We start from the raw sequence: 24,692 nt of genomic DNA on the forward strand, positions 1-24,692 counted from the left end.
CTCTTGGCTCTGCAGTGTCCAGGCTGAGAGCAATGCTGAAGATGTGGCAGTAACTCAGCAGCACAAACCAAACTCAAAAATAAAAGTGAAGTGAAATTTCCCCAAAGAAAGAGAAGCAATTTTCAGTGAATGTGTAAGAAAATAGCATCATATTGATTCAAGGAAATCTGTCCCTGCTTGTCAATATCTTCTTCCAACAGTCAACGATATCCAGAGTGAAGAAATGTCCAGACACAGCAACTCCATGACCCAGTTCCTCCTCCTGGCACTGGCAAACACTCAGCAGCCGCAGCTTCTGCACTTCTGCCTTTTCCTGAGCATCTCCCTGGCTGCCCGATGAGCGACGGCCTCATCATCAGTGCTGTAGCCTGCGGCCACCACCTGCACACGCCGTGTTCTTCTTCCTGCTCAACCTGGCCTGTGATGGTGGTCACAAGGGTTTTCAGGGTGAGAGAGAGGCGAGAATGTTGATCTCATGTTCAGAAGGCTTGATTTATTATTTTATGATATATATACTACATTATAATATACTAAAAAGAAATAGAAGGAAAAGTTCTCAGAAGGCTAGCTAAGCTATGAACAGAAAAGAATGAAAAACAAAGGCCTGTCTTTTGGCAGAGAGCAAGACCCAGCTCTGCCATGAGTGGTCAGTAAATCCAAACATCCACAGGAGACCAATCACGGATCCACCTGTTGCATTCCACAGCAGCAGATAACCATTGTTTACATCTTGTTGCTGAGGCCACAGCTTCTCAGAAGGGAGAAAAATCCCAAGAAAGGATTTTTCACAAAAGATGTCTGTGACACTGGCCCTCAGCAATCTGGGCTCCATCTGCACCACTGTCCCCAAAGCCATGCCCAGCTCCCTCTGGGACACCAGGAACATCTCCTACACAAGTATTTCTGTTTGTATTTTTCATTTCAACAGAGTATTACCTCCTCGCTGTCATGTGCTACAACCGCTATGTGTCCATCTGCAAACCCCTGCACTACAGAACCCTCCTGGGCAGCAGAGCTTGTGCCCACATGGCAGCAGCTGCCTGGGACAGTGGCTTCCTTGCTGCTTTGCTGCACACAGCCAATATATTTTCTCTGCCCCTGTGCCAAGGCAATGTCCTGGGTCAGTTCTTCTGTGAAATCCCACAGATCTTCAAGCTCTCCTGTGCTTACTCCTACCTCAGAAAAAACAGAATTTCTGTGGCTGGTGTCTGTTTATCTTTTGGGTGTTTTGTTTTCATTGTTTTCTCCTATGTGCTAATCTTCAAGGCAGTGCTGTGGATCCCTGCTGAGCAGGGACAGCAAAAAGCCTTTTTCACATGCCTCCCTCACCAGGCCATTGTTTCCCCGTTCCTCAGCACTGCAGCATTTTCCTGCCTGAAACTCCACTCCAACTCCTTCCCATCCCTGGATCTGCTGGTGTCAATTCTGTACTCAGCAGTGCCTCCAGCACTAAAGCCCCTCATTTACAGCCTGAGGAACCAGGAGCTCAAGGATGCCCTGGAAAAACTGATGAATGTATCTTCAGAAGCATTAAACTCTCTTTTCTGCTGGAGAGCCTTCAGAATGTAGGTCTTTACAACCTCAGCCTTTCCCCCACTATTTGTCCATTTTTTTCTATTGTAACTTTTTCTACTTTTTTAATGTTTCTTACAAAATACTGTAGTATTACTCTTTGCATTTCTACATGAATATCTACCTTTCTTTTGAAATACAAAGACTTTCAGGAGGCTTGTTCCCTGTGCATGTAAATTAAAAAGTGCCTGCCCTAACCTGTGTGTCCAGGATTCTTCTTCAGCCCTTCTCTATCTTTGCAGGGGCAGCATCTGTGTGGAGAGGTGAAGGGAAGAGACTACTAGTACAGCACCACAGCCAGGGACAATGTCCCTGGTTTTTACCACACCTGCTCTTCCCAACTCCACTCACTCCTTCGCAGCCCTTCTGTGGGTTTAAGGCCGGAGTGCTCTGGCAGCTTGGTCACTGTCCTGCTGCATGACCATGCTGTGACTACAGGCAGAGACAGGCCATGGGACACTGCTGGGACACTGCTGGGCTCTACCACAGCAGTTCCATCAGCAAAGGGCATCTCCTGAGGGCAGGGCAGGAAGGCTTTGCTCTCCCTCCAGAGTGGCTGGCAGGAATGTGCTCCAGGGATGCCCTGGCACACCAAAGCCCAGTGCCTGGGGCAGGGGGAGGTGTGGAGGGGGGGCTCACAGCAGTGTCCTGGCACAGCCAGAGCTCCTGGCATGGACCTGAGGCAGCAGCAGAGCAGGGTCTGGGCTGTGTCTTTGTTCTGGGGACAGCCTGGGAAGGTGCCCCAGGGAAATTGTCTGAGACCAGTCCCTGCAACCACCACTGCCAGCACTGGCATGTCCCCCACCTGCAGGAGGTTGTTAGTCCCTGCATGGAGGGACACCAAGTGACCAGGCCAGCAAGCCATGTTTGCTTTGTACTGAGGAGGTTTCAGCATTGCATTGGGGTGTGTGTGTATGTGGGGAGATGAACCTGAGTGAGCACAAACACTGTCATCAGCACCAGGGGGTGGCACAGTTCTAGTGGCACAAACTGTCATGAGACTGCTTCACTCTGAGAGTAACGTCCTCTGGGAAACCACCTGCATTCTTTGCTGGGCTCTGCTAAGGACTGCATGAAGAGAAACATTCAGGGAAGGGTGGCTCCAGAGAAAGTATTCAGGTGTCCTGGGGTGCCTTTATGATGCTGAATTGTATCCCCATGGATCTGTTTAGCCCAGAAATAAGTTCTGCACCTTTAGGACTGGTTCTGAGAGTGAAGCAGAGGAAGGCACAGGATGCAGTTTGTGTGTGCAGAAGCTTCATTTTTACTCCCCCAGAATTCTTTCACTCTCTTGGTGCATGTTGTTCTGCAGCACAAACAGCAAGTGGGAGAGTTCTCTTTTGCTTTCAGTTGTGTTTTTTTTTAGCTAGCTGAGGCAGAGAAATTCCCTGGACTGTGGCTTTTCCTTTCCTTGGAACTGTTCAGCCCTACTCTGGACCAGAAACCCAGAAGAACACCGAGAGCTCGCACCTGTGGCCCACTGGGGTCCGAGATGTGGCATTCCAGTGCCAGAAGAACTGATAGAGATTGACTGACCCAAGCCACACCCCACAAAAGAACTGTCTGCGAACCACAGAAGGACTTTCGGAATTTGACATCTCTTCAGAGCAGAGGTTTCATTGTTTAATATTATTAATTTTCTCATGTTTGTGAATACTTTGCCTATTAAATAAACAGTTTTTTCCACTTTTCTCAAAGGAGATTTTTGTCTCCCAAATAGGTCAGGGGAGGGGCCACTTGAATTTTCTTTCTAGAGGGACCCCTTCAGAGATTTCCTCCATAAATTTGCCCTAAACCAGGACATCAAGACAGCCAAGGACTGTGCAGAGACCATTGGAGTGGAGTTCTGTGGGGAGAAATCAGAGCTGCCTCCCTTCTTAACCACCCTGAGGACCTGGACAAAGCTGTGTTGTGTTCTGGGCACTGATCTGGAACTGAGGGATGTGGAAAATGCCTTTGGTGTCAGGGATATTGAGAAGCCTGGGCAGTGTAGTAATTTTGATACCTCTCAAACCCCTTGGAAAGGCCAGAGATATCCCAGAGTTCTGGGATACCTCCTGGGTGCATGGGAGGGGCAGACATGGAACCAGCCTGCAAACAGGGCAGGGAGGGAGACTAGAAGAATCACAGACTGGTCAGGTTCAGCAGAGAAGGGGATGTGGAAAATCCTCCTGCAGCCATCCCAAGCACTGGCAGGACAAGGCAGGGATTGCAGAACCCTTGTGGGAGGGAAAAGAAGGGGATGTTTGTAAGCCCAGACTTTAGCCAGGCCTGTGACATGGTCTGCTGTGGTCTCCTCAGAGCCAGTTTGGAAAGAGCTGGGCTGAAGAAGTGTAACATTGCGGTGGTAACAACTGGCCTGAAGGCCTCACAGTTATAAATAATCCAAAGTTTATTACTGAAATATAACTAATTATATTACTGCCTTAATTATATAATTACCTGAATTACATAACTCAACCAGTCTGGACAGCTGGGGAGCAGTCTAGGCCGTTGGGGGTGTGGGCAGCTATTGGCTGGATGGCCAGGTGACAGCTGGTTCAGCCAATAAGCTGGACTAACCATGCAGACCTTCAAAATTATATAAGGAGAATAGCACTCAATAAAATTGGCTGTTGTTGCATGAACCTCGGTGTGTTCTCTCTCGTGCCTGTCTCCAACATCAGTGACAAGCCAACATGATGAAACAAGCTGCCGCAGGTACTGCATGGAGACAGAGTGCAGCAGGAATTGCTTCCTGCAGCCTGCAGGGCTGTGGAGAGCAGTGGGGAAAGTTGCAGTAGTCCTGGTGGATGAGCGGATATAGCTGCAAGCAGCAGAGAAAGCTCCAGAAGGTGGCAGAGAGAGCCACATTGGTCTGGGCTTTTTGTGAATAGCAGACATTATTGGAAAATATGAGAGTGGGGGCTTCTGAGCAGGAAGACCCTGTTGTCAAGTTATGGACTCTTTTTTTTAAAAAAATGGGGGATAAAATATGATGAGTGGGCTTTGCTAGCCTTGCTAACGTGGTTGGAGAACCACAGATTGGATGTGACTGAAGGAGATGCTCTTGACATAAGAACATGGAAGTGGCCTGGAAGATTTATAATTGAGGCAGCCTCCATAGGTGATGAGACCACCATTAATATAATGAAGACCTGGAGACTTATTGTGGACTAATTAAGGCAATTAAAGACCAACTTTGATGTGAGGATGGTGGAGGGGATCCTGCAGGCACTGCCCGCCAAGGCAAGCGGTGAGAACAGGATGCAGGAGGTCATGGATCCTGCACCAGGCATGCAGGAGAGGAGAATGGGCAATACAGTTACATCAAGCTGCAAAGCCGCACAGAGCCACACCGCTGGTCCATGCTGGGATGTCTCCCTAAGGAATGTCCTGCAGCTATGTGGAGCCATGCTGCTGGCCCGTGCTGGGATGTGTGGCCAGCAGAGCCTGCCGATCGCACTGCAGCTGAGCCAATCTATTGCCATGTCATGCCTCATTGCTGTGAAGCTGTGTCAAGCTGTGGAGCCACATATGCTGCTGAGCCATGCCATGCTGCTGTGTCAGGTGAGCACTTTTGAAACGTAACATATCATGCTAGCCCTGCAGTCGCAAGGCGGCACATGGATCTTGCAGAAACGGAGCACGCTTTAGCTGCACTGAGTGTGCCTGCACGGCCATTTGAACTGCGCGCACCAGAGCTGCACATGCCCCTTGTCTCCATGGACATGCTCAGACTGCCTCATCCCACAGCTGATTACCTTGGCTCCAAGATGTGCCAATGCGCTTATGTGACAGTGTTCACAGGGGTTTTCAGGATGAGGGGAGAGACGTAGATCTGACTCCATATTTCAGAAGGCTTGATTTATTATTTTATGATATATATTACATTAAAACTATACTAAAAGAATAGAAGAAAAGGTTTCATCTCAGAAGACTAGCTAAGAATAGAAAGCAAAGAATGATAACAAAGCTTCTGTCTTGGACAGAGAGTCCGAGCCAGCTGACTGTGATTGGCCATTAATTTAAAAAAAACCAACATGAGCCAATCACAGATCCACCTGTTGCATTCCACAGCAGCAGATAACCATTGTTTACATTTTGTTCCTGAGGCGTCTCAGCTTCTCAGAAGGGAGAAAAATCTTAAGGAAAGGATTTTTCATGAAAAGATGTCTGCGACATGTCACCTTTTTTTATTTAGTTAAATTAAAAAGAAAAGTGTTTGTAATTTTCTCTGCTGGGCTCATGCAAAGAACAAACACTTGACAGGTTATCTGTTGCCAATCAAAACCTCAGTCAAGTGCTGATGTGGAATGTAGAACATAAAATTCTATCACATCACTAAAACAATTTTGCAATATAAGAAAATGCAAAAATAATGCAAAGAAAATTCAAGTCCAAACAGCTGAGTTTCAGGAAAAGTCCATGGACTGAACATGTTCCTCTTTGATAGCTCTGAAAGTTCCTTTTGGTCCTGAAACAGGCTTGCTACAGAAAAATCCATCAATAGTTATCAAAAATCCATTTACAGTCATCAAACAATTTCGAGAAAATTTCTGGAATGTCTTGGCCATAGCCCTATTGAACAACTTGGGCTGAGGCTAAGCTTTTTTTTGCCTCTTCAATGCTTTGAGCTGCTGCCAGCTCTTTCAACCCTTTTTATTTAATTTTTTATTTTTTTTTTTTTTTTTTTTCGGAAAGAGCAGCAGCAGCAGACAGCCTGAGAAACCCTGGGAGGGCCCTGGCCCTTTTGGAAGGATCAGGAACCCCAGACCTGGCCCACAGAACAGTGGCCCAGGACCTGAAGGGGGAAGCGAAGACCCCAAACCCAACAGGAGGCTGGGTGGTGGCCCTGGCCCAGGGAACCGATCCAAACAGCCCAGGCCCAGCCCGCCAGGTGGGCTCTGTGTTCTCATAGCCCGGCACCACAGTGCCAATGCAATGGCAGAACAAGTGACCAAACGCTTCCTTCCCCCTGAACCACCAAGGCATTCTAGCAGTGAGGGAATAGCAGCTGTCTCAAGAATCTTCATCTCGGGTCTGGGAATGTTTGTACTCCACAGCAAGCAAGCGATGATCGCTTCCCGCTGTGCCCTCTGCCTCTGCAATGCAAATACAAAAGGTGTTCCTCCCATCTGCCTCCCAGTACCACACCCACCCCCTCTGGGCTGAGAATCAAAGGCAGAACTTTCGGGAGCCACCTCCCCCTCTCCACTGAGGCGTGTGAGGGGCAGCAGGGATTGCAACCTCCAAGGGGAAACCACCGACCAAACACCCCCCAACCCGCCAAGAACGCTGAGTTTGAAAGCAGGCAGCCGGGCTGCACCGGCACTCAGCTCCACGGAAGGAGAGGCTGACGCCCTCTTCCCCTGTTCCAGCTCCTCCCACAGGGGCAGCCTTGGGACAGCCCGAAAAACTCAGGGGGGAAGTCACGCTGGTTGCAGGAGGTACCGCAGCAGCTGCCGCTGGGGGTGGCGGGACCGCGGGCACCTCCGAAGACGGTCCCGTGGGCTCGGGGCCGTTTTCAGCATCATCTTGAACTGGGACTGGTTCAGCGGAAGGTGGCGAGGCTGCTGGGGCGGCAGGAGGGGGCGTCGAGGCTGGAGAGGGTACATCCTCTGGTGGCCTGGAAGCAGCAGCCGCGTCTTCTCTGGGTACCGGAATCTGCAGCGCAGGCACAGACTGCAAATGCAGTGGAGCCAGCATGGAATGCGGCAGGGGGGGCGGTGGGGACGGCGCCGGGTCGCTGTTTTCAGCGGCAACCTCCAGCATTGGCGCTGCGGGTGAAGGCGGGGCTGCCGTGGCTGGAGCCCCCACAGGCTCTGCTGGAGCAGCGACCGCGGGTGGGGCTGCAGGGACCCACACGGGGTCAGCCCTTAGCTCATTCGCAGGCGGCACAGCCTCGGACACACGCTGGCGGCAACCGCCATTGTCGCTGAGTGTGTTGCCTAGCAACACAGCCGCAGGAAGCGGTGTTTCTGAGATCGCAGGCACAGGCAGAGCGCGGCCGGAGCACCCACAGGCTCTGCCGGAGGGGTGGCCACGGGAGGGGCCGCGCGGGGAAGCGCCTGCACCCGCGGGGAACGTTGTGTAGCGTTCAAAAACACATAATCACGGGGGATTATATGCGGTGCTTTTTATTAAAGAGCTCTGGGAATCGGGGTATATTCAACCCAAATCTGATTCCGACCATACATCCGAAATGATCACATCTTTATACTCTATCGTAATATAACTTTCATGTTAATTATTGTTATGAACAAAAATTCAGTTAATATTTTTTTTGTGAGAAAAAGTTACAAAAAGGCAGCCAGATCACTGTCCCTGCCAAGGTTCTGCGTGTTTTGTCATGGTAATCACGGGTCGTTGTAGTTAATGGTTGTTTTTGTATTAGTAAAAGCCCTGGCTAGGGCGAGGTAGTGGCCCTTCCCCGAGGCTAAGGTGTACTTTTCCCAGCATAGTGAAGACACCTGAGAGGGTGGGGGGGGGTCATGCAAAGTGACTCCAAGACCAGCATGCTTTTTGGGACCCTGACTCCAAACGCACAGGGAAAACCCCAAAAACAACGAGCCAAATAAGAGTTGAGAGACTAAAGTGATGTCTGGACATGAGGAGCTGAGTGCTGAGCCTGCAGAGATACGGAGTCCCTCTCGCCCTGACCATGGGAGTCGTCCCCGGCGGTGAGACCGAGCCGACTGGGCCAGGAGAGACAACATCTGACAGGGGACATCACACCCTAAAGGCTCTCACGAGGACCGGATCCCCAAGCTCTGCCCCTAGTGGACAGAGCTGCGCATATCCTCCTCCTCTGAGTCGCCCTGGGAGGCAGGACGGGGACTGCAGCCCTGCCGAGGCGCCCAATCCTGAGCTGATCACTTTTAATAAAGGCATTTAAAAGGAGAAGAAGTCTCCTGGCCCTGTTTATTTCAGCTGGGGACTCGACCGGGATAGCCACGCCGCAAGAAGACTCAAGACTGGCCATCTTGGAACTTCAGGACAGCTGGCTACCAGGACCAGAGGGATCGGCTCAGGACCAGCGACGCAGAGGAGCACCGGAGCACCGGATTGGTGAGAAAGCCGGTGGGGGGAGCGGGAGACGTGCGCATGTGTGTGAATGAGACGAAGGCTGGTAGCTGGACCCTTGACCTGAGAGTGGACCCCTCACTACTGCGTTTCCGGACTCCTGCGAAGGGGCTGGCCAGAAACAGGGGAAAGCGAGTGGAATTAGTGTGAGTGAGTCGTCTCCCAAGGAGGAATAAAGGGCCCACCCCCTCCAGGCATGTGGAGGGAATATTTGTATGACTGGCACGCACCCAAAGTAAGTCCTGACAGAGGGAAGTCAGGCAGATTTGTAAGTCTCGAGAAGGGTTTGCGTAAGATTTGTCAGTCCCGAGAAGGATTCGGGTAGCTCACAAGCCCTGCAGGCAAAAGTAAGTCCTGACACAGGAGTCAGGCACAAACCCCAGTGAAGGAGGCTGTGGTTTGCTTTTAAGTCCTGATACGGTGAAGCCTAAAAATTGGCGGGTTAGGCAAACTAAAAATCAGGCAGTTGTTTTTCCTGACTGAGGGAGTAAGGCACGACCCGGATTCTTAAGGCCGAGGCTTCGTGTGTTCAAGTCCCGATAGATATAACACCTGGCGTTGGGAAAGTTGGGCAATCAAGAGATCGGGCAGTTGTTTCAGTATAAAGTCCTGAGCATCAGGCAGAAATTTGAAGTTCAGTGGAGGAGGCTGAAGCTCCTCAAAGAAGGTTCTTTTTGAAATTACCGGTCAGTAAAGGCACCTTTGGGACTTTTTACTGTTGAGACCTGAAAAATGGGAGGGTGTAATAGTAAAAAGACCAGCAAGAGACTGAGTGATATACCTCCCAATAGTCCCTTAGGAGAACTGTTAGTAAAATGGGATTCTATAGAGGCCACGTGTTGGAATCCATAAAATCAGAGGGTTTTTAGGAAATGGTTAAAAAAGAGTATTTAGGCCTCAGGATGTGGCCCGAAGTTCTGTTACAGCAGGGAAGTTTCCCAAACAAGCAGAAAAGTTTCCCAAGCAGTAGATGTTATGAACAAAAAATTCAGTTAATATTTTTTTTGTGAGAAAGAGTTGCAGGGACGCAGCCAGGTCTCAGGCGCTGCCAGGATTCTTAGTGCTTTGTTATTGTAATACTGGATCGTTAAGGCTTATCTCCTCTCTTGTATTAGTAAAAAGCCTGGCTGGGTGCGGTAGATTGCTCTTCCCCGAGGCAGTGCTCTCTTCCAGCATAGGGAAGACATCTGAGAGAGTGGGGGGGGTTATGCAAAGTGACTCCAAAGTCCAGAATGCTTTGTGGGACCCCGACTCGAAAGGCAACGAGAAAACCCCAAAAACAACGAGCCACCTAAGAGTTGAGAGATTGGAGTGATGTCTGGACGTGAGGAGCCGAGTGCTGAGCCTGCAGAGATGCTGAACACCTTCGGAGCCTCTCTCGCCCTGAGCAGGGAGTGGTCCCAACGTTGGGACCAGACAGCCGCCGGGGCAGAGAAAACAACATCTCACGGGGACATCACGCCCTAAGGCTCCCATGAGGACTGAATCCCCGGCTCTGCCCCTGGTGGACAGAGCTGCGCATATCCTCCTCCTCCGAGTCGCCCTGGGAGACGCGACGGGGACTGCAGCCCTGCCGAGGCGCCCAATCCTGAGCTGATCACTTTTAATAAAGGCATTAAAAAGGAGAAGAAGTCTTCTGGCCCTGTTTATTTCAGTAGACGTGACAAATAACAATACGACTTTGTAGACTTGGTTTTAGGATGGCAACAAGTTAATTTAATGTATATCTTTAGAAGGTTACTTTGAATAGAGCTCTGTTCTTTGTTTCTTATGAAATAGTCTTTGTTTTAACTACCATTACGTATGTTTTATAAGGTTGGATGGAAAGCTTGTCAATATGTCTTGTTTTTGTGTGATTGGCTGAAATCTAAACTGAGATGATTTTATGTCATTCCGTTTTACCCCACCTTCTGGGGCATTTCCCGGTAGGCCAGCAAGCTGTTAACATCGAATTCCATTGTAATAATGTTCTGAGACTGATGTGCTAATAATAATAAAAAAGCTGGTCTAGATTTGCCCAGTGTTGTCCATATGTGGACTTTTTGCCCCGGCAAGTGGGTTCCTCTGTTAAGATGTGGGTTCCTGACACCATTGGATCTATAGCTACCCTGTTGCCCCGATAGCCACCTTAGAAAAGACTGCTTTGCTCAGAAAGAAGCTAAGTCTATAGCCCATGATATATGCCCACGGTGCCGTAAAGGTCATCACTCTGCTAACCAGCATCACTCTAAGTATGATTCTGAAGGTTGCCTGATCCAGGGAAACTGGACTCAGACTGCGGGACGGCACCACGCTCAGACACACAATGCTTCAGCTGCACCCACAGATGCTCAAGGCAGGGTCTCCTTAAGTCTGCCCAGCAATTTAAGGAAGCAGTGCAGGACTGGACCCGGCAACCTTGATCATAGCAACATTGTTAGACTCTTCTGCTCTTCTACTTCCTACAGGAATTTTTGGCCCACCAGGATCCCAGAAAAGTCCTTTGCTGTTAGGGAGATCTTCAACCGCCCATTTAGGAATTTTTGATCTCCTTGGGGTCATAGACTGTAATGATGAAATTAGGATTGTGGCTTGGAGCCCTTTTCCATTCTGTACTGTACCTAAAGTGACCCATATTGCTTAGGTAATTCCATTCCCACACTATTCTCCATCCCCTGTAAAAGAATGCAAAACAAGGGTGGGAGGATTTGGCTCTACAGGAACCCCACACATATTATGGGTCTAGGGAATTTCTGATAAATGCCCTACCTGCAAATGTACCCTTTTTTTACAGGGGTTACAGATTTAAAATACACTGGTATTTTAGATACTGGAGCTATTGTCACTGTTATTTCCCAGGGCCTCCCACTTGTGCCCTTATGGAGGTACCCCAAGCCCTCACTGGGACTGGGGCAAGCAGCTGCAGTTATCAAAGTCACAATCTAATTCAGGTGACAGGACCAGAGCATCACACAGCTTCCTTCAAGCCATTTGTTTTACCTGTACCATGGTGTTGCAGGGACTTTCTCAATGGGATTTCAAAATTCAGAGGGGCCATTGTAGTGCATGACACCCTAAAATTGACCTGGAAGACTGATACATCTCTCTGGGTGGATCAATGGCCCCTGCCAATCCCTAAATTGCATACACTCACTGAACTTGTCCAAGACGTACTTCAAAAGGGGCATTTAGTCACCTCCACAAGTCCTTGGAATTCATCTGTGTTTGTTATTAAAAAAACAAACTGGCAAGTGGTGCTTGCTCCAAGACCTCCACAAAATTAATTCTGTGATGGAGGACATGGGAGCCCTGCAGCCTGGTCTCCAGTCTCCTGCCATGATACTTCAAGATTGGCATTTGACAATCATTGACCTAAAGGACTGCTTTTTCAACACTCCTTTGCATCCTGATGATGCTCCTAAATTTGCCTTTTCTGTCCCAAGCACCAATATGCAAGCACCCTTGCAAAGATATCACTGGGTTGTTTTGCTGCAGAGAATGAAAAATAGCCCTACTATTTGCCAGTGGTTTGTTGCAAGGATCCTCAGCCCCATTCATCATAACGTGATGCTTTCCTATATTACTACATGGATGACATTCTGGTTGCAGCAAAAAAAACAAGAGGTTATGGAGGAAGTCCTAGCCCATATCATCCCTGCTGTAACCCAGGTGGGACTTTGTGTTGCTCCTGAAAAAATCCAGAGTCAACTCCCTCAGAAATACCTTGGCTGGCGTGAAGCAAAGTAGAAATTTTCCAAAGCAGAAATCCATTTTGATTTAAGTAAAATGAACATCTTTGAGTTAAGTCTGAAGCTTGCTGATTAGTCTGACTGCCTGTTCTCTCAAAAAGCCTGTGCTTAGAAAGATTGCTTCTGCTGAAGGACAAGAGATAAGGGGGGAAGAGGGAGGCAGACAGAGCAAGGCAACCTGACCTAAGAGTTCTTTCTAAAGAATTAGTAGAATTAGTAGCAAGTGTCACATGAAATCAGTATAATGAATATGTATGAACCTATTGTGAAATTACATGCATATGTATTTGAAAAAGAGATAAAAAGAGATCTGGAGTTCCCAGAGGTACGCATGTCATTTTAAGAGAAGGATTCCCACATGTGTCCAGCGTTATAATAAACATACCAGCATTACAACTTTCACAAAAGTTACGGAGTTTTGTTTATCTCCGCAAAACAGGTGCATTAAGACCCAATCTATTTCTCCTCAGCCTTTACAAATTCAATCAGACATATTGTTCATTTTTTTTTTTGTGCTGATGAATGCTTTGCCTGATAAATAAATATTTTTTTCCACTTTTCTCCAAGGATATATTTTCCTGAACCAGTTGAGGGAGGGGCTGCTTGAATCTGCTTTTCAGAGGAACCCTTTTAACCCAAATTTGCCCTAAACCAGGACACTGACAGACACTTTCTCTGGATGGCTGGAAGCTTTCCCATGCAGAACAAATAAATGTAGAGAAGTTACTAAAGTACTTTTACACTAAATTATACCTCACTTTTTGGTATCAGCTACAATGTCTTGTGACAGTTGTGCACATTTCTGTGCACAAATAGTCCAACAAGTCAGTAAGGCCCTAGGATAGACTGGCAACTACATACCTGATCATCCAATGGCAGTAGACCAGTAGAGAAAATGAATCATGTAATCAAACAGCAATTAGCAAAGATCTGTTAAGAAACAAATTTGCAGTGGAATCAGGCACTTCCACTTGCTCTACTCAGAATTAGTGTCAAACCACAGCTTAAGGAAGGCCTAAGCCCATTTGAAATGTTAGAAAGAGGCCTTATCAGACTCAATATGGGGGAGAAAACATCAGCCAAATAGGAGAAGAATACTGGACATGGCGCATAATAACTCTGGAAAAACTAATGAACAAAATTAATGAGAGAGTTTTTGAAACCAGAGCTAGAGGTTTGGGTCAAGCAATAAATTGTTTAAACCTGGAGACTGGGTATTTGTTAAGGCTTTTTCAGGTCAGTGTCTGGAAAAGAAGTGGAATGGATCGCACCAGGTGCTTCTGACAACCTTCATGCCAATCAAGATGAAAGAAAAACCTGCCTGGATTCACTATTCATGAGTGAAGAAGGCATCCAAAGGAGTATGGACATCAGAGCCAGTAGGACCAATGATCTTCAAGTTCTCCTGATGCTGACTCTTAGGCTTCTGATAAGTATCACAATTCTTTATTCAAGTCTTAAGTCTTTACTTTAGGTTGGCCACAGTCCCCACACTCACATTAGATATTCCAGTATGGCTGCGGAAAATCTCTCAAATTTTAATTTGGCCACTGTGGTTATGCACAGAAATGAAACATACAGGAAACATGATGGGAAGAACAAAAAATGCGACTAGTAGTCTAATTGAATAATTGGGGAAGAAATACAAGTAAGGTGCAGAGGAATCAGTACACCCACCCATGGAAAAGTAATTCCTTTAACTCAAATTACTCTAAGGGATTTTATAGAGCACAATAAAGGGAAAATACTTGGTGAATCTGTTTGTGCATATGATCAATGCCAGCACAACTTTACCTTTGATAAACCAGTTTAATTGTAGGTTTTTGGGCTACAGTTGCCATAGTGACACTGTGGGGCCCTATGGAACCAGGGGGCCAGTATGACATTGTGAGGTCTCATGGAACCATGGAGACCACTCTGAAACTCTGAGGACTTGTAAAACCAAGGGGCAATGGCTTTCCTCTCCTTGGCACTGTCCTATTCAGCCTTTCCCTGCCCCACCCCAGGAGAGGAGGAGAGTCAGGTCTGACCCTGCAGCAGTGTTGTCAGCTGATTGCAAAGCTCCCAAACCTTCTTGGTGATTTCTCATGGACAACTCCTCACAGCACTGATTCCTCTACCTCCTTCACAACACAGCAAACAAGCTCCAGCTCCCTTCTCAACCACCTAACCCACTCTTTTATAGCACTCATCCTCATTGGATACAGCTGTGGCCTGTTAAGGGCAGGCCTGTTCCTAATCTTTGGTAATTAGTACAGCTGCAACTCCTCAGGGGTGAGATTACTTTTTGCATTATCTTTATTTTCTTACATTCTATCCCCCCACACTGCAGGAACTGGAGGCCCTGGAGGTCAGGGACAGTGATTCTGTGTCTGGAATGCTCAGGACATCCTCAGTTTGGCCAGCTCCTGCGGCCCCACTGCCCAGTGCAGCAGCAAAGATTTGGCCCTGGGGCTCCTCAGGGCAGCTCCTGCTGGCCCAGGGACCCAGAAGCCTCTTGCTAGTGCTCCTTTGCACACCCATGGGCTCCTGCTCTTCTCCTGGCACAGGCCAGCTGCCCACAGAACATTTCCCAGGGAAACATGTTTGTACTGGCTGGAGCAGCACCCCCTGAGCTGGGGCTGCTGCTCTGCAGAGCACGGGGACTGTGCTGTGCTGGGCTCTGCTGCTCAAGTTGGGTGACAGAGGCTGCTAATGGTGCTCTCTGTATTGACCTCCTCCCACACAGGCTCTGTGGGGCTATGGAGGGGCTCAGAGGTGCCTGCCTTGTTCCAGGGCTGCCAGAGGGGCTCAGGGCTGCCCTGGATCCTCCTAGGGAAACTCCCTGAGGGTCAGAGGAGTGAGTGCCCAGACTCCTTTCCCTGTGCCTGCTGAGCTCTCCTGGCTCACAGCAGACAGTCAGTCCTTGATCCCAGGTGACCCCACCCTTCACAGGCCTGTGCCCAGTGAGCTCCACTCCCTGCTGGTCCCTGGCACACTCAGTCCCTGCAGGTCCCCTGTGTTCTCCTGGCAGCTCCCAAGGCCCTCTAGACAAACATTCCCCTGCCATCAGCCCTGGCACAAGCTGCAGAGCCCCAGGAAGGTTCAGCACAGACCATTCACCATGTGATGGGCACTGTCCCCCAACAACTAAAAGCTGACCCAGACCTGAGTCCCTTGAAGGCCATCCTGGGACCGTGATCTCATCCTACTGAGCCCTGGGAGAACAAGGAACACAAGGAGTCTTTTCAGAGTCTGTTTCTTTGGTCTGTTCCTGAGAGTGACTCTGGAGGAGAGCAAAGCCTTCCTGCCCTGCCCTCAGGAGATGCCCTTTGCTGATGGAACTGCTGTGGTGGAGCCCAGCTGTGTCCCAGCAGTGCCCATGGCCTGTCTCTGCCTGTAGTCACAGCATGGACAAGGAGCAGGACAGTGACTGAGCTGCCAGAGCACTCTGGCCTTACAACCACAGGAGGGCTGGGAAGAGCCAGGGCAATTGTCCCTGGCCATGCTGTTGTCCTGGGGGTCTCTTCCCTCCATCTCTACACAAAAATAATTATTTTATTCAGGTGAATAGGGAACAATCTTTTTCAAAGTTATTGAGATACAGAATAATGGCAGATATTCATGTGGAAATACTGTGAGTAATATCCTTTTCTGGAAAACATTACAGTAGGAATATATTCAGACAATGCAAAAATGGGAAAAGAGAACAAAAAGGCTGAGATTGTAATGAGTGACAAAGGGTTAGGGCTACAATTAGGGCTAGGGACAGGGTAGGGGTTTGGTTTAGGGTTCTGTAGAAGAAAAGAGGCAGTTCATGGCTTCTGAAATCCACCACTTTGCTCATGAACTCCATGAGTTCCTGGTTCCTCAGGCTGTAGATAAGGGGGCTCAGGGCTGGAAGCATCACTGAGTACAGAACTGACACCAGCAGATCAAGGGATGGGGAGGAGATCGAGAGGGCCTTCAGACAGAACAATGTGCCAGTGCTGATAAACAGAAAGACCATAGCCAGGTGAGGAGGGCACATGGAAATGGCTTTGTGCTGCCCTTGATCAGAGGGAATCCTCAGCATGACCATGAAGATCTGCACATAGGAGAAAAAAATAAACACAAAACAACCAAATGATAAACAGGAAGTAATGACAAGAATCCCAATTTCCCTGGGTGGGAGCGTGAGCAGGAGAGCTTGAGGATGTGTAGGATTTTTCAGAAGAACAGGCCCAGGGCATTGCCCTGAACTGAGGCAGGGAAAATGTACTGGCCATGTGCAGCAGAGCAGTGAGAAAGCCACTGGCCTAGGCTCTGATGTCCATGAGGGCCCCATAGTGCAGGGATTTGCAGATGGACACATAGCAGTCATAGTGCATGATGGTCAGGAGATATAACTCTGCTGACATAAAGAGGAGAAAGAAAATTTCCTGTACAGGATATCTCTGTAGGAGATGTTCCTGGTGTCCCAGAGGGAATTGTGCATGGCTTTGGGGACAGTGGTGCAGATGGAGCCCAGGTCGCTGAGGGCCAGGTTGAGCAGGAAGAAGAACATGGGCGTGTGCAGGTGGTGGCCGCAGGCTACGGCACTGATGATGAGGCCGTTGCCCAGGAGGGCAGCCAGGGAGATGCCCAGCAAGAGGCAGAAGTGCAGGGGCCGCAGCTGCTGAGTGTCTGCCAGTGCCAGCAGGAGGAAGTGGCAGATGGAGCTGCTGTTGGACTTTTGCTGTGTCTGGCCATGGGGATCTGTTAGTGGAGAAAAAAAGAGTGGCAGGTTAGGGAAAATTTTCCTCAGCAAAATCAAAGCCTTTTCTGTTAGACCTTTCTCCTGTAACACAGGGACACCCTTTTGACTTTCTAAAAGATTTTCCTTCATGTCCAAGGCACCTGGTTGGTGCTTGCTGAGTGGGACTTCTGGTTCAGGGCAACTATACACAGGGTTTTTATAATTCAGCCTTGCTTTGCAGAAGAGGGAAGGGGACAGGGACCTGTCCTTGTGTTCCACTTTGAAACCCCAGCTAACGCAGAAGGCCTTGTCAGCACTCCCAGTGTAAATAACAGCAATGTTAAAGGCTCTTCTAAGTGTTCTAGGGTTTTTACAGCTCCTCTTCCACTTCTCCTGCTGACTATTTTGGATGTCAGAAGCTCTCAGCATTTCTGCTGCTCTCAGGGACAAAGTGAGTTCTGTGAGGCAAGGTGTGAATGGAGAGTGAAGGCAGGTAGTCTGTCACACTGTCCTGTTTCAAGATTCTGTGGACTTTCGCCTTTCTTAAACAGAGGATGATCTTGTCACTCACATGTTTCCCTTAAAAACCATCCCAACACTGCTGAGAGCAGATGGATCCACCACAGTCCACCAAATGTCCATCCCCTTCTCAAGGTCTCAGCCCCACATTTGTACCCAAGGTCATACAAGGCTCATTTCACCAACCCAACATGATGATTTTCTCCATCATAGAACTTCTGTGTCTCACTGAGGGGTTTTCAGATAACACAATAATGATATGGACAGGTATGCATCCTGGATTGAAGCTCCAGCTTAGACTGAAATCTCAGAGAGACTCCCAAGTGTCCTTCTGATGGCATTGGATGAAGGGAGATGCAGCTCCTTCCCTGGCTGCACTGACAGCATTGCCCAGAGCCGGGCACTGGGGAAAGCGTCACCCTGAGCCAGCTGTGCCCACTCCAGAGCTCCCAGTGCCGGGCAGCTGCTCCCAGCCCTGTGCTCTGCAGAGGAACTGGGCCTGGGGCTGCAGAGCTGCCCCACAGCTCTGCTGCAGCTCTGCCTGCACAGGAGGGGCTGCACGCCTTGGAGCCCCGGCCCTGAGGGCAGAGGCTGGGCTGGGTGACATGAGGGAGGGGGCTTTTTCAGAGGGAGGGGCTGCACTGGAGGGGATCCTGTGGGCATCTCTCAACTCTCCCTTCCACAGCATTGCTGGGGTTTGTTTTCTCTCATTCCCTGATCTTCTCTCTGCTTCCTGCAGGTGTTTCTCTGTGCCTGATCTCTCCCTGCCAGCACTCACAGACCCCAAATCTCTGTACACTCTCCTTGGCCTGACAGAACCCTGCCTGTTTGCAGGACACTGGCTGGGGGCAGGTTCTCTTTGCAGCTTGGAAAAAAGAGAGCTCAGACTAAGGCTGACGGGTCCAGCAAAGGAGATGCTGGTGCTGCCCATGGACAGTGGAACATCTGAAAGCACTTTAAGAAACTCCTGTAGATTTACAGAGCACTCAAAACTACAATTCAGGTCTTTCAGATACTTGTCAAAATTAATAATTTTATAATAATTTATCCTTTCCATTGCGCAAGAGAAGGAAGTTGGAAAGAATCTCAGGAAATTTCCTTGTCTTTATAAAAATCTTTATCTGGGAAATATTCTGGAAGTGAGCTGAAGCTCTCAACTTGTCCTCTTCTGCACCCAAGATATTCTGATTTGTACTTACAGAATATGTAGTCAGTGGGATGTTCCAGCTTCCGGAGATCACTGCAGGAGCTGCAGCTGCATTGTCCTGCAGCCAAGGGCTGGCAGTGATTCTCCCCTAGTCACTTCTCAGCATCTTCCTAGCTCTGTCTGATTGAAGCTCTCTGTGCCTCTGTGCTGTGCCCAAGGTGGCTGCAGGCAGTGCCCCAGCCCTCCCAGGAGCTGCCTCTGTGCCAGGAGCCCAGCCCAGCTCAGCAGCACAGACACAGCCCAAGGACTTTAATCACCCTCCTAGGGTGATTTGTGCTAAGGCCCTGAGCATCAGTCCCTAACAGGGAGTTGAAGAAATCTCTCAAGAATTCAAAGTCAGATTCAAATTCCAAAGTTTCATGAAGTTTTAATGGGTCCCACTGAGGGACATAACTCATGTGAAAGTGTCCCCGCATTCCAGTTGGAACAGAACACTAGAGGCAGTGATGACAGGTGGGGACAAACAAGGGAAAGGTATCTCTGATGCTGAGCAAACCTGAATGTCTTTCATTAATCCAATGGGCCAAGGCTTCAGCCCCAGCCCCTGGCCAGGCAGATCCTGTCCCTCTCTCCTTGCTCAGGGCTCTTTCCGGGATGGGCACTGGCATGTGGGGATGTGCAATGCCAAAGGCAGGAGCATGGGGTGGCCCCTGCCAGGCTGCTGAGCAGGGACAGGGAGCCAATGAGGTCCCAGGGCTGCAAGGGTCACTTGTCCCCTCATGGCCTCAGGCCCAGGGCCAGCAGCCATGGCCAAAGTGCTGCCCAAGTTGGCTCTGGCAGGGCTGTCTTGCAGCTGCTGCCCATCCCTGTGCCCTGTGCAGCCCAGGCTGTCCCACGGTGTCCCTGCCCTGCACCTCTGTCCCTGCAGGCTGTCGGCATCCCCCGGCTGCCCCACCTGGCTGGGCCCTTCCTTTGCTGACAGCTCTGCCTCCTGCCTGCCTCTGCCTGGGCACACAAAGCTTTGGGCTGCTCCAAGCTCCTTCTGAGGAATGTGTTGCTCCACATCACTGCCCTGGGAGAGAAATTCCCTTCTCCTTGTGTCTAGTCTGGACCTCCCCCATGGCCTTTGGTGGCATCATTTCTTTCTCTGGCTGTTTTATACAATGAAGATGAGCTCCATCATCTCTGAAACCACCCTTCAAGACTTCTCAGGCTACTCCTATTCTGTCCTCAGTCTCCACTCCACTGAGCCCAGGGCCCTCAGTCTCTGTGGGTCATGTGCTTGAGGCCTCCAAATCCCATCTTGGGAGATTTTTGTGTCCTTTCAAGGTCTTTTCAGATTAAAATATTGTGATCATACATATATATATATATATAAAAAGCCTGTGATTATTTTTCAGGGCTTTAGTGGCAAAGGAAGGGGCAATGTCTTTAAAATGGTCAAGGGTAAATTTAGATTGGATAATAAGTAAGAAATATTTTATGATGAAGGTGACAAGATAGAGAAACAGGCTGTCTTTAGAAGTAGACATAAAAAAGTGTTCAATATCAGGAACTAAAAAGTGTTCAATAAAATGTGTTCTACATCAGGAGCTTTGACCATCTGTTCCAGTGGTGGTTCTGCCTTCCCCCAGCAAGAGGGGGAAGTAGATGATATTTTAGGGCCATTCCAATTTAAAAAAACCAAAATTAAAAAATTGATTCAAGGAAAGTTCTGACACTTCTGCATTTAAGACTCACCAAGGGGCTCAATGACAGAGCTTTCCAGCATGACCTTGCCAGCTGAGCATTGGGAGTTCTACATCGAGGTCTGAGACTCATGATGGAAATCCACAAAGGACATTTGGGGAATGTGCAAGATTTCCCATAGGATGTCTAAGGAGGAAGTCCAGGAAGTGAAAGGATGGAGGATCAAGGCCATTTGCTGAGGAAAAGGCATGAGAAAACAGAGAGAAGTAAGGATGAGAGGAGATAATAATGTTTGACCAGGGTTTACACTGAGAGGAATGACAGATTTTTCTTTACAAACAAGCTGTGGGTCTGTTGTAGATAAAATTAACTCTGGAGATAAAAGAAACAATAGGAAGGATTCCACTGATTGATGAGTGGACAACGATATTTGCTTTTACAAATAAACTATAGGTTTGCTGATAAATGAAATTGGATATTGAAAGATGAAAGAAACAATGGGGAAAACCCCTAAATTCCATAAGAATTGAAAATTAAAAGGGAGAGTTATACATTACAGGGAAATCTTCAGTATCAGATGTACCGGGAAGTCTGTGCCTCTTAAATACCTCAGCCAATGGGGATAGAGAGAAGGGAAATGCGGCTGTGAAATTAGGATAAAAAGGAGGCTGCATCCTCCAAAAATTGGACAGACCCTAGGGAAATGCCCCATGGCCTTTCCCTATATTGGAATAAAGTAAAAGGACTCCTCTGTCTCCTTTTTGGACATAAACCTCTGATGTTTGTGGATTAATTTTCCTAACAGTGTTTGCTGGTGAGGACACTGCTTTGGCAATGCCCAACAGCTGATCCCCACGGCCTGTGGCATTTTCCTAAACCCTCCATTGCCAAGAACTTTCTGAGACAAGGCAGCTCTCTCTGCACTGGGTACAGAGGGATGTCTGAGTGCCAGATACTGGAGTGAGGACCACAAATCATCAAGTCTTGTATCCTTTGGGGGCCCAGGCACTGGTGAGACTGGCATGTGTGTGCACCCAACACTGGTGTGTGTGGGGCTGGATGTAACCACCGGGGAACATCAAACCAGTGCAACCAGTGAACAGCAAAGGCCTGGGAACCACTGTGTGAGATCAGCTCCTGCAGGGATCCTGCAGGGTGTCTCTGCAGCTCTGCATTTCATTATGCCATGGCAGAGCACAAAACCAGCCCATCCCCGTGTTCCTTTCTCCACTGACTGTGCTTTGGGTTGGTCTGTAAACCTGCTGTGGTCCCTCCCAGGAGGAGTCCTTGTGCATCTCCCTCCCCCAGGGCTCTGCCCTTCCTTATCCAGCAGCTCTGGAGCAGCAGAGCTGGGGCAATGCAAGGACAGGGCTGGCTCTGGCAGGGACCATGAAGCCACTGCCAGGAAGTGACAGCAAGGACACTTTGCAAAGGGGAAATTGGGATGTGGTGTCTGAAATAAACACAGGCAGGAGACTTTTCTCCTTTTTATTGCCTTTATTAAAAGTGATCAGCTCTGGGGGGAGAACCAACGGGTCCGCGCTCACGCCGCTGCTGCTCTCAGTTGTGATTCGGGGAAGACAAAAGAGAAGAGTGTAGCTTTGTCCACTGGTCTGTGGGCAGAGCTGGGGATTCCATCCTCACAAAAGCATCGGGAAAAATCCCTTTTTCCCCTTTACGGTTTGACTCCCAGGGTCCTGCCTCTAGCCGAGGTCCTTCCCTGGCTGGCGAGGGGCAAAAAAGGGTCTCAGTGTCTCTGCAGGCTCTGGACTTTGTTTCTCACATCCAGACATCACTTTGATTCGTCAATTTTGTGTTGGCTCATTGTTTTAGGGGTTTTTGGCTAGGTTTGGTGAGGAGTCTCTCCCTCTGCATGCTGGATCAAATGTCATCTGCATATTGACTCGATGTCCCTTCCCCTCCACCTTCTGGGTGTAATCTTCTAGGAAGTAGCAGGGTGTCACTCTTACAGAAGGCGGAATTCTTAACAATCAACAACAGGTAGTTAACAGAAACGACTGGTGATTACAATAACAAATGGAACTCCACCCTGGCAGCAACTGGTCCAACCTGTTCACTCTGCAACCTTTTAAAAAAATGGGTAACTTTTTTTACTCATAACAGTGACTTTGTTGTATTTAGGAAGTGAAAGCTTTGCTGGAGGATGTGAGAAAGATGAAATACAAGGTGTTATAAACAAAAATTTGCCAATTTTTTTGTGAGAAAAAAGGTACCACTGTTGCTGCTGGGGTGCTGCTTGTGTGTTATGGTAATTACGGGTCGTTGTCGTTAATAGTTGTTTTTGTATCAGTAAAAGCCTAGCTGGGGCCGAGTTAATGGCTCTTCTCTGGGACAGTGAAGGGTGGGGACCACCCCAAACAGTGAGGAGACTTGGGGGGGGGGGAAGACATGCAAAATAACCCCAAGACCAGCATGCCATGAGAAGTTACTACTTCTAGCTTGCTAAAAAAGACCCCCAAAACAACGAACCAACTAAGAGTTAAGAGATTGATGTTGAGACATGAGGAACGGAGTGCTGAGCCTGCAGAGATGCTGAACACCTTCGTAGTCCCTCACCCTGAGCACGGGGGTCGTCCCGAAACCAGGAGCGGACAGGGCAAAGCTGTGAACAGCAACATCTGAGGGGTCACCATGCCCTAAAGGCTCCCACGAGGACTGGACCCCCAGCTCTGCCCCTAGTGGACAAAGCTGTGCATATCCTCCTCCTCCTCCTCCTCCTCGTCGCCCTGGGAGAGATGATGGGAGACTGCAGACCTGTTGAGCTGCCCAGTCCTGAGCTGATCACTTTTAGAAAAGGCATTAAAAGGAGAAGAAGTCTCCTGCCCTGTTTATTTCACAAGGGGTGTTGGGTGAAACAGGAGGTGTTCATCCTGGAGATAAGGAAGGATTTTCCCCCAGTGACAAGGCTGGTGCAGAGCAGGATCCCCATGAGCCTGGCTGGGCTCCCTGTGTGCCAGCACTTGTTGGGTTGTGTAAGAGAGGTGCCCCTAGAATCAGAGCCCAGGAAGAGCCTCTCCCTCCTGCCTCACTCCTTCATCTTCCTAAGGATAGAATTCCTGTTGTGTGGATTCTCTGATGTGCTTGGGTGACCTTGTCGGCGATGGAAAGAGACAGGGAGACTGACTCAGTGATCAGAATCCAATTTTATTGTGGGATACTGTTGGAAAAGAAATGAAATTTAGGAAAATGTTTTATTATAGTTTAGTTATGAGTTTTGTGTGAATTGGTTTGTAAAAATAATTTTGTAGCCGTTGATATTATGTGTTGAGTTCTGTGTAACCTTGGCAAGTAGCCTTAGGAACTTAATAAACATTAAGCCAGGGTAGGAGAGTAAAGAAGATCAACTGGTTTGGGGGGGGTAGTATACAATAGGACAAGCAAAAGATTTATGATTTTGCTCGTGAATTAGGGAATGTATTACAAGGGTCCGTAGTTTGGCAAAGGGCCACTGTTTCTTGGAGACTTTGTTATGAATTGCATGTATATAAAAGGAAAACACCCTTGAGTGAATTTTGGGGTTCTGATTTTGGGACGTTAGTCCGCAGGCCCCCGGGCCCTTCAATACAGCACCACACAAAACTTATCCGAGTTTTGTGTCCTTTATCAATCGGGCAACAGTTTTCTGGCGACCGCGGCAGGACTCCGAAGGTAGCTGGGGTGGCTCACGTCTCGATATACTCCAAGCCAGCGCCGAGCATTTCTCGGAGGAGTCATCGGTCGTGCCCGACTCCCCCGCGCTTGTCGGACAACTGCATAAGGTAAGCCCGAAGGCGCTTTATATTGGAAAAAGGTGATAATTGGATTTGGTTTGGTGGTTAATGGAAAAAAAGCCTAGGCTCCGGCCATAAGACGTCTAAGGTACGCAGGTCCGGAATTCACCTCCTATTGTTTTTTTTTTTCTTGGGGAAGGACGGCGGAAAGGTATATTGGTTTATTGGGACTAAAGGTGGAATTAAAAAATTAAAGGCTGTAATATGATGTCTTTTAAAACTTTTAAAACCTTAGTGCAGGCCAATGGAAAAATACCTGGAAATACGCCATTAGGTTTTATATTGAAAAGGTGGAAAGGCGAAGGCTATTCTCAAGAATTAGATAAGAACAAAATGATAGATTACTGTAACCGTTGGTGGCCTGAATATGAGACTGGGGAAGCGGGATGGCCGGTGAATGGTACACTGGAATTGGGGATAATGGAATCTTTGATGCAATTTTTAAGGAGGAATGAGAAATGGGATGAAATACCATATTTAGATTT

General features: G+C 48.6%; 1 long non-coding RNA gene across 1 annotated transcript; it reads right to left on the reverse strand.

Moving 5' to 3' along the window:
- Positions 1–5,403: 5,403 nt before the first annotated feature.
- Positions 5,404–7,644, reverse strand: LOC141731976 (uncharacterized). The gene is made up of 2 exons (XR_012583858.1): positions 7,006–7,644; positions 5,404–6,656 (listed from the first exon to the last, which is right to left on the reverse strand). It is a non-coding gene; the product is annotated as an uncharacterized LOC141731976 (long non-coding RNA).
- Positions 7,645–24,692: the final 17,048 nt, after the last annotated feature.

Source organism: Zonotrichia albicollis, chromosome 27 (assembly GCF_047830755.1).
Source record: "Zonotrichia albicollis isolate bZonAlb1 chromosome 27, bZonAlb1.hap1, whole genome shotgun sequence".
Classification (NCBI taxonomy): domain Eukaryota; kingdom Metazoa; phylum Chordata; class Aves; order Passeriformes; family Passerellidae; genus Zonotrichia; species Zonotrichia albicollis.